At 42.6% G+C, this 12715-nt stretch overlaps 1 long non-coding RNA gene across 8 annotated transcripts in view; it reads right to left on the minus strand.

Moving 5' to 3' along the window:
* Nucleotides 1–12715, minus strand: part of LOC115099648 — a 266836-nt gene that overhangs the window by 43642 nt on the left and 210479 nt on the right. For 5 of the 8 annotated variants that reach the window (XR_003858832.1, XR_003858837.1, XR_003858838.1 and 2 more), the window contains 2 exons: nucleotides 4931–4990; nucleotides 2012–2202 (listed from right to left, as the gene is read on the minus strand). This is a non-coding gene — a long non-coding RNA (uncharacterized LOC115099648). Of the gene's footprint in view, nucleotides 1–2011; nucleotides 2206–4930; nucleotides 4991–12715 lie in introns of those variants that run through there. The other 3 variants (XR_003858834.1, XR_003858835.1, XR_003858833.1) reach the window with 2 other exon arrangements.

Below are 12715 nucleotides of genomic sequence, written 5' to 3' on the forward strand. Positions count from 1 at the left end.
ACCGCACCCAGATCCTTCACTTCAGCTTGGAGAGGTAAAACGCTTTCATCTTACCTGAATTACGGGAGCTCTTTCCTGTGGACGTTTACGACTCACCCTTAACATCTCTGTTTTGGCTATAGTCAAAACCATCTTTATTAAGGGCCTAATCTTGAATCTTCTTCATACAAATATTTGTTTCCTCGTGTTCTTTAGCTGCAGAATCCATGGGAAAAATTAGCTGAATATCGCCAGCATAAAAGTGAAATTTTCCTCCCATGGATCGTATAAGCTTTGCCACTGCTGGTAAGAAGATATGAAATGGGGGATGGGTGGATAGCTTAGCAGCCCCTGGAGGGGATCTCTGAGTTATTTGGGAGAGGGGGCAGGTTATATTTTAGGATGACTAGTACAGGGGATTTCAACATGTACTGTATGCAGATGTAAGAGATCTATACTCCCTTTAGCATGCAAGCTGGCAGATCATTAAGTCAGTCAGTTATCCAGCTAAGTTTGATATTCAGAGTTACCTGGCTAAGTCGGACACAAAAGAGGTGTCCCAACGTTAGCTGATTTAAGTTTATCCACCTAACTCTGCTATCCGGACAGTGACTAAATATGGACCTCTTTGAAATCAACTGCACTGTTAATGTGCATAATGGAAATATTTTTGCATGGACTTTAATGACTTCACCCTCCTGGGCCCGGTTACTTCTCTCTTCCAGCTGGCTGCGGTGGTAGCACTCACAGCCTCCTGAGTGAGGGAATCCCAGCCCTCACACAATGTCGACACCTAGTGGTCAGATTCAGGGTGTACAGACACCAGAAATGGTCAGCGGCCCCTGGCCAAGGAATGCTGCTGTGATGGTTGGGATTCACGGGAAGGGTGAGGGTGTCAAAAAAAAAAAGAGAAAATAATGTGAATGAAAGCTCACGGGACCAATATCCGAGAGGCCAGTTCCAACTGAGCTGGAAAGTCAAAATAAGGAAACTAGCAAACCAAAATAAGGAACCTCAATGAGCTTTGCAAAGGTCTGAACACAGTGGATCCATCACGGAGCTGATCTAACCTAACACTGAAAATTGCCTTCTGCCTGGTACAAGGCAAACAGTTTACAAGTCAATAGTTCATAATTTGACTGTGTAAATATGGTTTGTTGACAGTGTGACTAATCAAACCAGAGTGCACAATAATTACTAAATGGAAAAAGGTAGAAGATGACAGGGCAGCGGCCATAAGGGAAGGGAAGGGCTTGAATGTCAGCGCAGGCAGTGTAACACAGGTCAGGACTGGCGTAACTTGTATAAGGGCGTCTTCTCGGAGCGCCTTTCCATAGTGGCATTCGGCTTGCACTTTTGTGAAGACCAAAATCCATCAGGGCTGAAAATAAGAGGCAACTGCAACCAGCAAAAATATGGGTTTTCAGGCTGGGAAAAAACACTTGCTTATCAAGTCCCTTGAAGAGTCACATGGCCGACGGTGGGAAAGTATTTGCCAGGTGCACAGCTCTTCAATTCTCAAGTCTGCAAAACTTAGGGGGCTACAGCGACCTAGGCTGCTCATCTATTCTACTAAACACTCGGAAAAATAAGCAGGGGAGATAAAGTGCAGAGCCCACACTACAGTAAAGCACCTCATACTCTGTGCACCATTATATATATAAAAAAAACTCTTCAGGAGGGCTTTAACTGGCAGGTACGAGCTGTGTTTCCATTTCCAAGTGACAAAATTCCTCTGGTGAGACTCCTTTCCAAAGGCAGTGTTTAGAAACAGGCTTATTTTTAGAAACATAATATGAGCAATAATCTTCCGCTGAAAAATATCAGGCACGCCATCTGCATGCACACAGCCATTCCCGAAGAGCGCTGGAGGCTCATAAAGAGTGACCTTCACGGAACTGACTCAACGTTTCTGCAAAACGACTTTTCTTTTTTTTTTTTTTTTTCATGCCAGCCTGAAGCCCAGTGGAATTCTGTAACCTCACCCTGGCAGAACACATGACTAATCGTTATAATCACGGACACACTATACTCCCAGAACAAAATATTTATTTCAACAAAATGTTTTCTTTTTGCTGCATACTTGCGAAGTTCCTTTTACTGCGGTCAAGTGTCCAATGAAGCCAAGCGATGCCACAGGCCGTGAAGGAACAGCATGTTCTTAGCATGTTTTGCATTCTTTCACTTGCTTCTCAGTAATTTAGTTCCGCAGGCGAGGAAAGTCTGCTGAACACAGAAACAAGAGAATATGCTGTCGGATAGGGACAACAAGCTTCAGCCAGTCTGCCCAATGGGCCCCTCCTCCTGCCACATCACAGACCATAGTTGGCCTTCTACCCGTTATAGCCTTCTCTCCGCAAAATTTCCTGAGCCATCTACATGGCGAGCCATCTGGAGACCATCAGCGCTGTTTGATGTGCTGCAATTAAAAAGCTCTTCAGATTGGCTCTGTCCTGAGAGGCCATACTACTGTGCACAAGTTTGCAAATCCAGGTGTTGAATGAAACATTTTATACTATGCATGGGATATTTATAGGGGCGCTATTCATGCTTGTACAGTCTAAGATGCTTTCAACTTGTTTTCATTCTAAGTGTAATGTTCACAAAATGTATTTGCTATAAGTACAACTTGAAGGTGCAGCTACTGAATGCCTTTATTTTAAAAATTTATATCCCACCACACTATGTAATATTCTAGGCAGGGTACATAAAAATGTCCACAATCAAGAACATACATCACGTAAAAAGCAAACATCACATAAGAATAGTACCATTTCCCTAACAAATTCTGTTCAGGAAACTCTACATTCAAGGTCAAATTGTGCCACAGCCCATGTTAAATCGCTGTAAGAACATTTCCTTGGAAATGTCAAAATGTTGTGCAACATTATTGACATTTCCCAAAAAATCTATTTAGGGTACGATTTTTCAAAAGAAAAATGCATGAACTTCATGGGGTAGCTTCTCTATTTGACAATGAGCAGCAGAACCTGGCAATCTAACCCCTTTGTCCCATTAACAGAGGGAAAAGGAGCTCTGGAATTCATTGCCAAAGGATGTGGTGAAAGCTGTTACTGTAGTAGGGTTCAAAAACAGTTTTGACAAATTTCTGGAGGCAAAGTCCATAAACCATTATTAAGGCGGGCTTGGGGGAAAATCAATCCACTGCTTATCCCTGAGATAAGCAACACGGAATCTATCTACCCTTGGGACCCTGCCAGATACTTGTGAACTGGATTGGCCACCGTTGGAAACAGGATGCTGGGCTTGATGGACCTTGGTCTGACCCAGTATGGCCAACAATGTTGCCCACAAAATCTTGCTCTGTGCCAAGGACATGGTACTAACTCTTTTGCGCTGTCTTGATGAAGATCTTGTCTGGGGACAAAACTAATGTGTCTAAGTGCAAACTACTTTCTATTGACCCTACACAGTTGCATTAGCATCAGTTTTAGATCAGTTCAAAGTTATGTCAACAAAAGTTCACTTTTGGTGTCTGCGTACCTTGGGAGGGATGTATAAAATGAAACAGGAAATTTAAGGGCTTGTGGCACCATTTTAAAATACCAACCAGACAAAGCTCGGAGGGCCTGGGGATCGCTTCTGCCCTATTTGGACATCTAGACATCATGGATGGGTAAGATGGGCACGGCAACAAGGAGGCCTCAGGTTTCTATGGCACATAATGGATCCCAGGGTACATACGGAGTATGGGTTACAGCTCCGTCAATGCAGGCCCAGCAGGCTAGACCAGGGACTGTATCTTCTTTACGTCTGGTTAAAACAATTTGGTTTGTGTACCACAGTGCGCTGCCCAAAAATTTGGGGCCACTACTCCTACATGAATAATAAAAGCCTGGAGTGAAGAGAGCAGAAGAGCAATATCTGAACCAATATGCACAAACATTTCAGCATGCTGCAGAAGAAAGGAATTGCTCAAACAGTTATACTGGACTTACAATACCCTGCAGTTTTCACTGGTGTCGGAGAGGCTACAGTGTGGAGGGCACTTACAGACATGCAACAGTCCTGCTCTCCAGTGTTTGAATTCTGGCAAAAACCAGTGAGAAGCTAATATTCTTAGCTCTGGCACAGTGCTCACATTCCCCTAAGAGGACAAGTTTCAAACCTGGGTGAATGGCTTTGTCTGAACGCAAGATAAAAGAATGCATGCTTTTATCCGTGTATTCTACGGGTGTTCCTGGGACAGGTTTAAGACGGGGGATTTCAAAGCATGCGGGGTTTTGCAGTTTCAAATCTAGCTGCGTTGCCCTGGGTCTGAAAAAGGTATATGCAGAAAAAAATGCGTGCAGATCTGCGGGCACATTTTCAAGGTCAAAGCACGCAGCTTCTCTTTGAAAACTAGTGCCAAGTCAGTGGGCTTCTCATCTGCCTGCAGAGTTTGGAAAATTACCTTCTAAACAGTTTCAAACAATCAAACGAGCAGCCAGTTGTCCCTGTATTCATATCCCGTTCATGTTCAGGGAAACATCTTTCTTTCTGCATTTACATACAGGCACAGGAGTCCCTGCCCAGGGGAGCTTACAGTCTAGGTGGCTGAGAAAGCGACCTGCCCAAGGTCAGAAAGTGTGTCAGTGAGAGAAGCGGTTTCCAGCCCATTACTCTAAGCACGAGGTCACTCCCTTGCCCAGCTCTGGGCACAGAGTCAACCCCTCTGCCAATTCTGCCCAGGCACCTACTACTTAAAAGGAAGACTCGGGCGTTGTCAAATGTTTTCACATTATTACAATTTAATATTCACAAACGTCCATCGGTTCTGTTTTCCTGTTTACACTCTATAGAAAATACCTTAGTGCACTGTTTTATCTATTTTAAAGTGACTGATGGATTTCCCAAATTACAACCCAAAAACTTTTCACTCACTGTAAATGCATTACACTTCAAATCAAAATATAAGTTTTCCCGGGCGTGGACGTTCCCATGTGATTACCTCAGTCGTCAGCTTTCACTTGCGTTTTTTCAGTTGCGAATCTTCTCTCTTCGATCGAGACTTCAGAAAAAAAAAAAGAGAAAAGGATGTCACAGAGAACCCTGGGATACACAAATGCTGCTCCTGTGGGCACATTATGTCCGTGACAGACGGACATAATTATTGTTCTCTCTGTCTGGGCCCGGATCACGACCAGGCCGCGTGCAGGGACTGCGGCCACATGTCCTCTCGGGCCCAAAGACAGCTGAAAAAAATAGCAAGACTGCTGTTGTGCTCTCTGCAGAACTCCCTTCCAAATTAACCAGCAGGCTTATGTAGGCATTTTATTTAGCTCAAGGAGAATTACAGTTAGGTATTGTAGATATCTCCCTGCCCCAGAGGGCTCACAATGCAAGCTTGTATTCAGAGGTAACGGAGGGTGAAGGGTAGTAGGATCTAAACCCTGGCTTCCCTGGTTTGTAGCCTGCTGCTTTAACCATTGGGCTACTGTGCAGGAGGGAGGAATCTCATCAAGCCAAACCTGATAAGAAGAGAAGAGAAGGCCGGCTGGAAACAACATTTGGCATTGCCAGGTTCTGAGAAAGCATTAAATGTCTGTGGCCAGAAAGAAACTAACCTCTAACCTCCCCGCCCAACCCAGAATTTGATCTTCCCTACAAAGCAACGAAACTGGTAGGGAGAGGAGTCTCCATCCAAACTCTGATGCATCCGGGAGCATCCCGAAGGATTCAGAGCGAAGCTCGTTTAAGTTTCTGAGTTTTGATGACCAAACAGGACTGAAATGGAGCGATGTTCAATAAAGCAGTGATTGAACTTACTTTTAACCACCTTCATATACTTCTTCTGAAACCTTTTTACTTCTAATAAAACCATTTTTTTAAATAACTGAGACTATATATATCTATCTTTCCTCTGCTGTTACACTGAAGAAGAAAGTAATGTAAGTTGAAATAAGCAAGATGGTGCTGGCAGAGGCCTGTGGGCTGTCCTGAGCTTTGCTTTTCAGCCAGGCTGGTTTGAACAATACAAACTGCTGTGAAGGTGAGGATGTTACTTTCACAAAAGTGCATGCCACACTGGGTCAGTCCAAGGGACCATCAAGCCCAGCATCCTGTTTCCAACAGTGGCCAATCCAATGTACAACTATGATGGGATTATTAACTGAGTAAGGCCTGCATAACAAGGAGCTTTGAACCCAGTACCTACCACTACAAAGAGTCCGTCCCTGCTCAAGGGAGCTTACTGTCTAGATGAGACACTTAACTATTACAATAAAACAGGCTTAACATGAGAGGGCCAAGATCAAGAACAATCGGGGGTTTGGGATTGAAAAGTAAACTCAAAGAAGAGGGTATTCAAGAGGGACTGAATATAGCCAGAGAGGGGAGCAAGGCACACCAAGTCAGGATGAACTAGGGATGGAGAAGGGCACAGATAAGAGCAAACTGCCTGATGAATGGAGGTCACAAGGGGCGACCAAGGGGGCGATGAGAGAGAGGAGGTGGTGCTGCAGCAGAGGGAAGCAGTAGTTTGAACTGTGTGTGTCGAGCCCCTACCATGGCCGTAACGATGCTGGATTCTGGAGAGACTATAGGGGAGAAAGGCAGTTCAGTGGCAGATCTGCGAGGAAGAGACTGCGGCAGTCCAACTGGGAGGTGATGAGAGAGGGCACAGAGGTTTTGGTTGTGTATTCTAAAAGGAAAGGGTGGATTTTGTGATACAGGGAAAGAAACACGACACTTAGGAATGTTCTGCATAGGCACAGAGAAGGAGCGAGAGAACGAGCAGTCAAAGATGATCTCAAAGTTGTAGGCCAAGGGGCCAGGGAGGAGGATAGCTTTATCCAAAAGGAAATGAAGTTCATTCCTGGCCACGTTAATGGGACATCTAGGCAGCTGTGAGAGATAAGAAGATGAGAACTGAGACTGGATTCAGGGTGAAGGTTCTGGTGCAGAGATTGATGGGGGAATCACTGGCATAAAGGGGATATTGAAAGCCATCGGAGGAGGAGATCACAGCCCCAAGGGAGTGAGAGTGAAGAGAGGACTCTAAAGTACTTTCAAAAGCTTTCACTTGCAAGTCCAGTGCCGGCATGCACAAGGAAAACAGTCTCGTCTTGCTATGCCCTCAAGATGTCAAACTATCCCGCAGGACCCTTCGGATGGAAAAAAAAACAAACCACAGTTCAAGTGGCTCTTTGACTAAGAATTGCATTAGGATCATACTAGGTGCTAGTTTCAGCCTAGGAACCAAGTCTGCCTGATTGTTACCAGCAAACAAGCCAAACTTTTAAGAGATCATCGGTATGGGTTCAATTATGAAATCATCAACTTTATGTAATATAAAACCCCACCTTCGTAATTATTAAATTTTGCCGCAAAAGGCACTTAGTGTATAGTTGGTGAATTGTATACTTCAAACTAAAATGTTTGTAGGATGTAGGCGGTGGTTTCATATACTCTTGTAGCAATCACCATACAAGTTATGCTGCTTGTTTCTTAATCATAAACGCACCAACCCTCCTAGTTATATTTTCAAATTTCAACTTTGTGCCAAATGCTTTAGAAATGTATAAATTAATGTGCCACCTCAATAGAATTTTTGTGCTTGAACTGAGCCGTGCGCGGCTTCCTTGTTGTTAAACGACCGCCACCGAAAGTACTTAGCTGTGGATTGTAACATCTCCTTGAACCCGTTAGTCCGTCGCTCCACCCGACTTGTGCAAGTTTCGAATAGAAGTCCTTCTTCAGGGGTTATCCAAATATCATCACATCAATACAATAATGTTACAAATTATCATGAATAGAAACAACCTAATTTGCATAACCAACACAGGAGTACTAATTATATTTAATCACCCTTCATAAACCTACCCGCTCTTTTCTTATTTTGGCCTCTTCTCCAGATAACCCCTGAAGAAGGACTTCTATTCGAAACTTGCACAAGTCGGGTAGAGCGACGGACTAACGGGTTCAAGGAGATGTTACAATCCACAGCTAAGTACTTTCGGTGGCGGTCGTTTAACAACAAGGAAGCCGCGCACGGCTCAGTTCAAGCACAAAAATTCTATTGAGGTGGCACATTAATTTATACATTTCTAAAGCATTTGGCACAAAGTTGAAATTTGAAAATATAACTAGGAGGGTTGGTGCGTTTATGATTAAGAAACAAGCAGCATAACTTGTATGGTGATTGCTACAAGAGTATATGAAACCACTGCTTTCATCCTACAAACATTTTATTTTGAAGTATACAATTCACAAACTATACACTAAGTGCCTTTTGCGGCGAAATGTAATAAATAAAAAGGTGGGGTTTTATAGTACATAAAGTTGATGATTGTTACCAGCGGCAATAGCATTGATATGATGGCAGAGGTTGCGCTGAGAATTATTTCTATATCACTGGGTACAGGTTGGAGTTGGGTATATTGGAGAAGAGGCCAACATAAGAAAAGAGCGGGTGGGTTTATGAAGGGCAATTAAATATAATTAGTACTCCTGTGTTATTTAGGGAAATTAAGTTGTTTCTATTCATGATAATTTGTACAATTATTGCATTGATGTGATATCTATATTGTTCATGGTCTTCAGGCTTCCAGCATAAAGGCAGATTAGCAAATAAATAAATAATGGGTCAGAGATGGAGGAGGATCCATCAAGAGAAACACTAAAAGTGTGATAGGAGAGAGAAGAGAAGAGAACTATCAAAGACATATTCTAAGTAGGCTTTGGGAAATAAGGGATAATCCAAACGTGACAAATACATGCTAAAGCCAACGAAAAAGTCATACTGAACAACCTAAGACCCATAAGGTATACCCTGAATTTCTGGTACTTAATATACATACTCAGTACGCTATATTTATAATTATGAAAAATGCAATACGCTTAAATGTATTTGTGAAAGTATTTGGTGATTTGATGTCTTAGATAATTTTCTCTTAATGTAATTGTTGATTTAAAAAAATTTTTTTTATTGTTTTATGTTTTTTAATGTCTACATTTGTTAAATTTATTGCTTGATGTTTTACTGTAAACTGCCTAGGAAAAATGTTTTGATTAAGCGGTATAGAAACATTTTAAAATAAATAAAATAAATTTGTTTACTGAAGTGTGAACATGAAAATATTCTATGTCACACTTCTATGCGCACCAAGCATACACAAGGAACACGAACCATTATTACAAAAGAAACTCCCGTAAATTCCTCCCCTTCCCCTTACAATAGAAATTCTTAGGCCGACCATCAACTACAAAATAAATACTAATCAATAGGTGTTTAAAACCATGCTTCTAGCACCTGGTGGTAAAGAAGCTATACATGGCAACCAAGTATCCAATATTTTCTTTTTTTTCTTCTAGGAGAACTCTTTTTCCCAATCAACAGTTCCAAGAGTAACAGATTAAGAACTGCATTCTTCCAGAACATAAGAGGGCTCTGTCTCTTGTTTCCAATGACGAAGAATTGTTGTTTTGGCCACTAGAAAAGCTTTGGAAATCCATACATTTTCTAACGCTGCACATCATGGGCCGTAAGTTTCCAAAAATTGCAATTTGGACAACAAAAGGCAATGCTCTAGACAAAACAATGCATTCTAATAATCAAGCAATGCTTTCTTTTTTCTTTAACCATTTTTCTCTTTATATTTACCCAGGTATGTATGAAATTGGTTCTATGTATCAGACCAGTACAGTGAAAGACTGGATGGCTTCTCATGCACCATGAAATAAAAGGACATGACCCCAAACCCAACACCACAGGTATTCTGGGAAGGTAGAAAGCTGCACAACCCATGACTAAAGCCTAGTCACACATACCCTAATGAATTTCTGGGTCTTCGGGCAACATGACTCAGTACTGAAAGGCCATCTGCCAATACCTGGTTACAGCTGCTGGAGGCAGCGAGATTATGCAACCGCTTGAGATGGGGCTCCCAGCCGCTATGGAACACAAGCTTATTATTACTTTCTGAATGTAGATTGCTCTTTGTTGACCTTACTATTCATGCAGTAGGCCGAAATAGCTTATATAGAACGCCAACGTGGGGAGGGAGTAGAGAGAAGGGGAAAAGGATACAGAAGGAAGCAGTACATAAAAGGGTCAAACGAAAAATGGGACTACTGAGCTGCTGAGCCTGGCTGCACCCATGACACAGCACATAGCTAATACCAGTCTCTCTTTTTGTTTTTTTGGCTAAACAATGCAGAAGAATTGGAGAGAATAATGCGGCATCATGCATTCACACTATTTCTCCCTGTGATGTCCCTGCAGATGCTCCACCAACGTCAACATGTCTATTTTATAAGTCAAAATTATTGATAAAGAAGCAGATGAGTGATTAAGATATGGAACATCCTATGGATCATGCTTCGTCACAGTGAAAAGGAAGAGCTGTTGACTGCCCTGACTGACGGCCAATATCATGAAAATATCCACAGGCAACATCACCGCATCACAAAGCAAGACCATTTTTAAAGCTTTCCAGAAAGTTCAAATATCTGAAACAAGTTTGTGTTTCTTTTTTAAGCCATATGAGCAATGTTTTTAGGCCAGTTATTACAGCATTAAACATGCAATGTTTAACTGGTCCTTATCTGAAACCAGTAATCTTTCCTTCTTGGCAGAAAACAACTTGCCATAAATAAGAACAGTCTGACCTAGCCTGAATCAGATTACTATCTCCAACAGAAAGCACTAAAGGACATAAACTTCAGATTTTTAATTTAACAAAGACGTCTCAAGTCTTAAACAGGGACCAAGCAGATAAACAGGACAGAAACAAGAAATAAGAGCACACCTTATCATCTGGCTTTTTTCAATTTCAGTCTGTGGCTTCTCCTGTGCCCACCTGCCAGCGCCTTCCTTGTAAACCACCTGCCAATGCAGGAGACAGACTAGAGAGATCGAAACACTGATGTTAACCGTTTTCCAGTCTGAAGTTCACGGACAGGGAGTGGCATCCAAGAAAACAGAAAGAAGAAAAAGGAAGCACACGCCCCTATGGAAAAATGGCAGCGCAGCAGGCATGTAATGCTTCTCTTGCTTTCACCCTGGTCAAAAAGGGGCCAATAATGCCAGAAATCTCAAGGTCAGATAATGCAGAGCAGGGAAAACGAGCCTTGAAGCAAGAAAATACAGCTTGTGGGAAAGCCACAGCAGCCCCACAGATCGCTTACGGTCAATCCCGGATTTCTCCTTTGGTTCTGCTGATTTCGAGCAAAAGCTGCCTGGATGATACTGTGACCCACATTTGGCAAACATGGCCAGCTAGGAAGGCAGAAGCCCTGGTTTGGGATGAGAGTAAGTTATTTCCTGCATAACAATGGGCCCTGCTGGCTTTCAGCCAGTGGCCCAGCCCTGGTTTAATCTTGTTAATAATAGCATACGTTACAGAATCAGAAATTTGCTGGCTATAAATCTGATTGGTAACTATCACTGCACCACTTAGATGAAAGAGCAGAGTAAATAGCCTTTTCCAATGAGAAATGAAAAACCCTGCACCATTCATCATGGGCGAATCCTCTCCCAGAAATCAGTCACATTCTTAACAACATTTAACCACTGACATTCTTGTTTCATAATCAGGAACCTTCAGCCTGAAGTTTTTGGCCACCAATGTTTGTTGCTTTCTTGAATGTACACTGCAGCTTGCATGGCAATTGCTGGACGAAACGGGGACCCTGGCAACGGTTTCTTTTGGTGACCCCTTTTCCTTTGGGTCTGCATGTGAAAAAGGCAATGTGACACCCCCTCTGGCTTGACCCCCAGGGTGGTCACCCTTCTTGCCCAGTCCTGGTGACAGCCATGGTGGCCTGGCATGCCACATCAGGACAGCTATTTACAGGTTTGCGGAGATATAATGGAAGTTCATGGGGGGGGGTGGTTTTCTTGAAATTCCCTAATAGGGCCATATATAGTAAGAACTTGAAACGAGAGAAATGCCGTAGTACATCTTGGCCACACTGTTCTGACTAGATAAGTATCAGTGAGCATAAACCAACAAGCCATGCGGCCCAAATGTACTAACAGTTTCCCACAACAAAATGGGAAAACCCCTGTAGATTTCAGGCCCCTTGCATTATTACCATAAATTCTGAATGAGTTATGTACAGCAAACTGGGGATGCACTGTCTATAAAGCACAAGGAGTCCAATTTGTCTACCTGGCATTTAATCATTCTTTATCAATAAGAATTTATCTCCTCCTACTGCTTGGCAACACTGTCGGGATAGCCAACCATCTTACAATGCTCCAGAACAGGGCCCAAGAATATATCACTTCTCACCACTTGTGTGCGTGCTATAATCTGACCTCACGTAGCAACTCATGACAAAACTGAAGAGGGTGGCACAAATGCTACTTCATCATTCTTGGTCCAGTAAAGTCTTAAGACAGTTTAGGAGTAGAGAAATGAGTTTTGGTGACAAAAAAAGTAGCAGTAAAAAAATTAGGGTCAGGACCCTGGAATTTTATTCTTTACAATCTAATGACTCAACTCTGTAACATCTTTAGTAAATGAATATTCCCTGTAACAGAGACCAACCAGCGCTTATCTCATGGAGAATGATACAAGAAATGGGTCAACTATTGGGGATCTGATGGGTACTTGTCACCCAGACTGGCCACTGTGAGACAGGATTCTGGGCTCGATGGGCAGTTCTTATGTTCTTTGCACGTTCCTCTGAGTTTGTACCAAAGCATAAAATGGGAGACACATAATCCCATCTTCTGTTCTAGCAAAAAGTCTGTTCTTTTGTTTCCTTCTTCCAATAGTTTCCTCAT

This window comes from Rhinatrema bivittatum, chromosome 9, assembly GCF_901001135.1.
Source record: "Rhinatrema bivittatum chromosome 9, aRhiBiv1.1, whole genome shotgun sequence".
Taxonomy (NCBI): Eukaryota; Metazoa; Chordata; class Amphibia; order Gymnophiona; family Rhinatrematidae; genus Rhinatrema; species Rhinatrema bivittatum.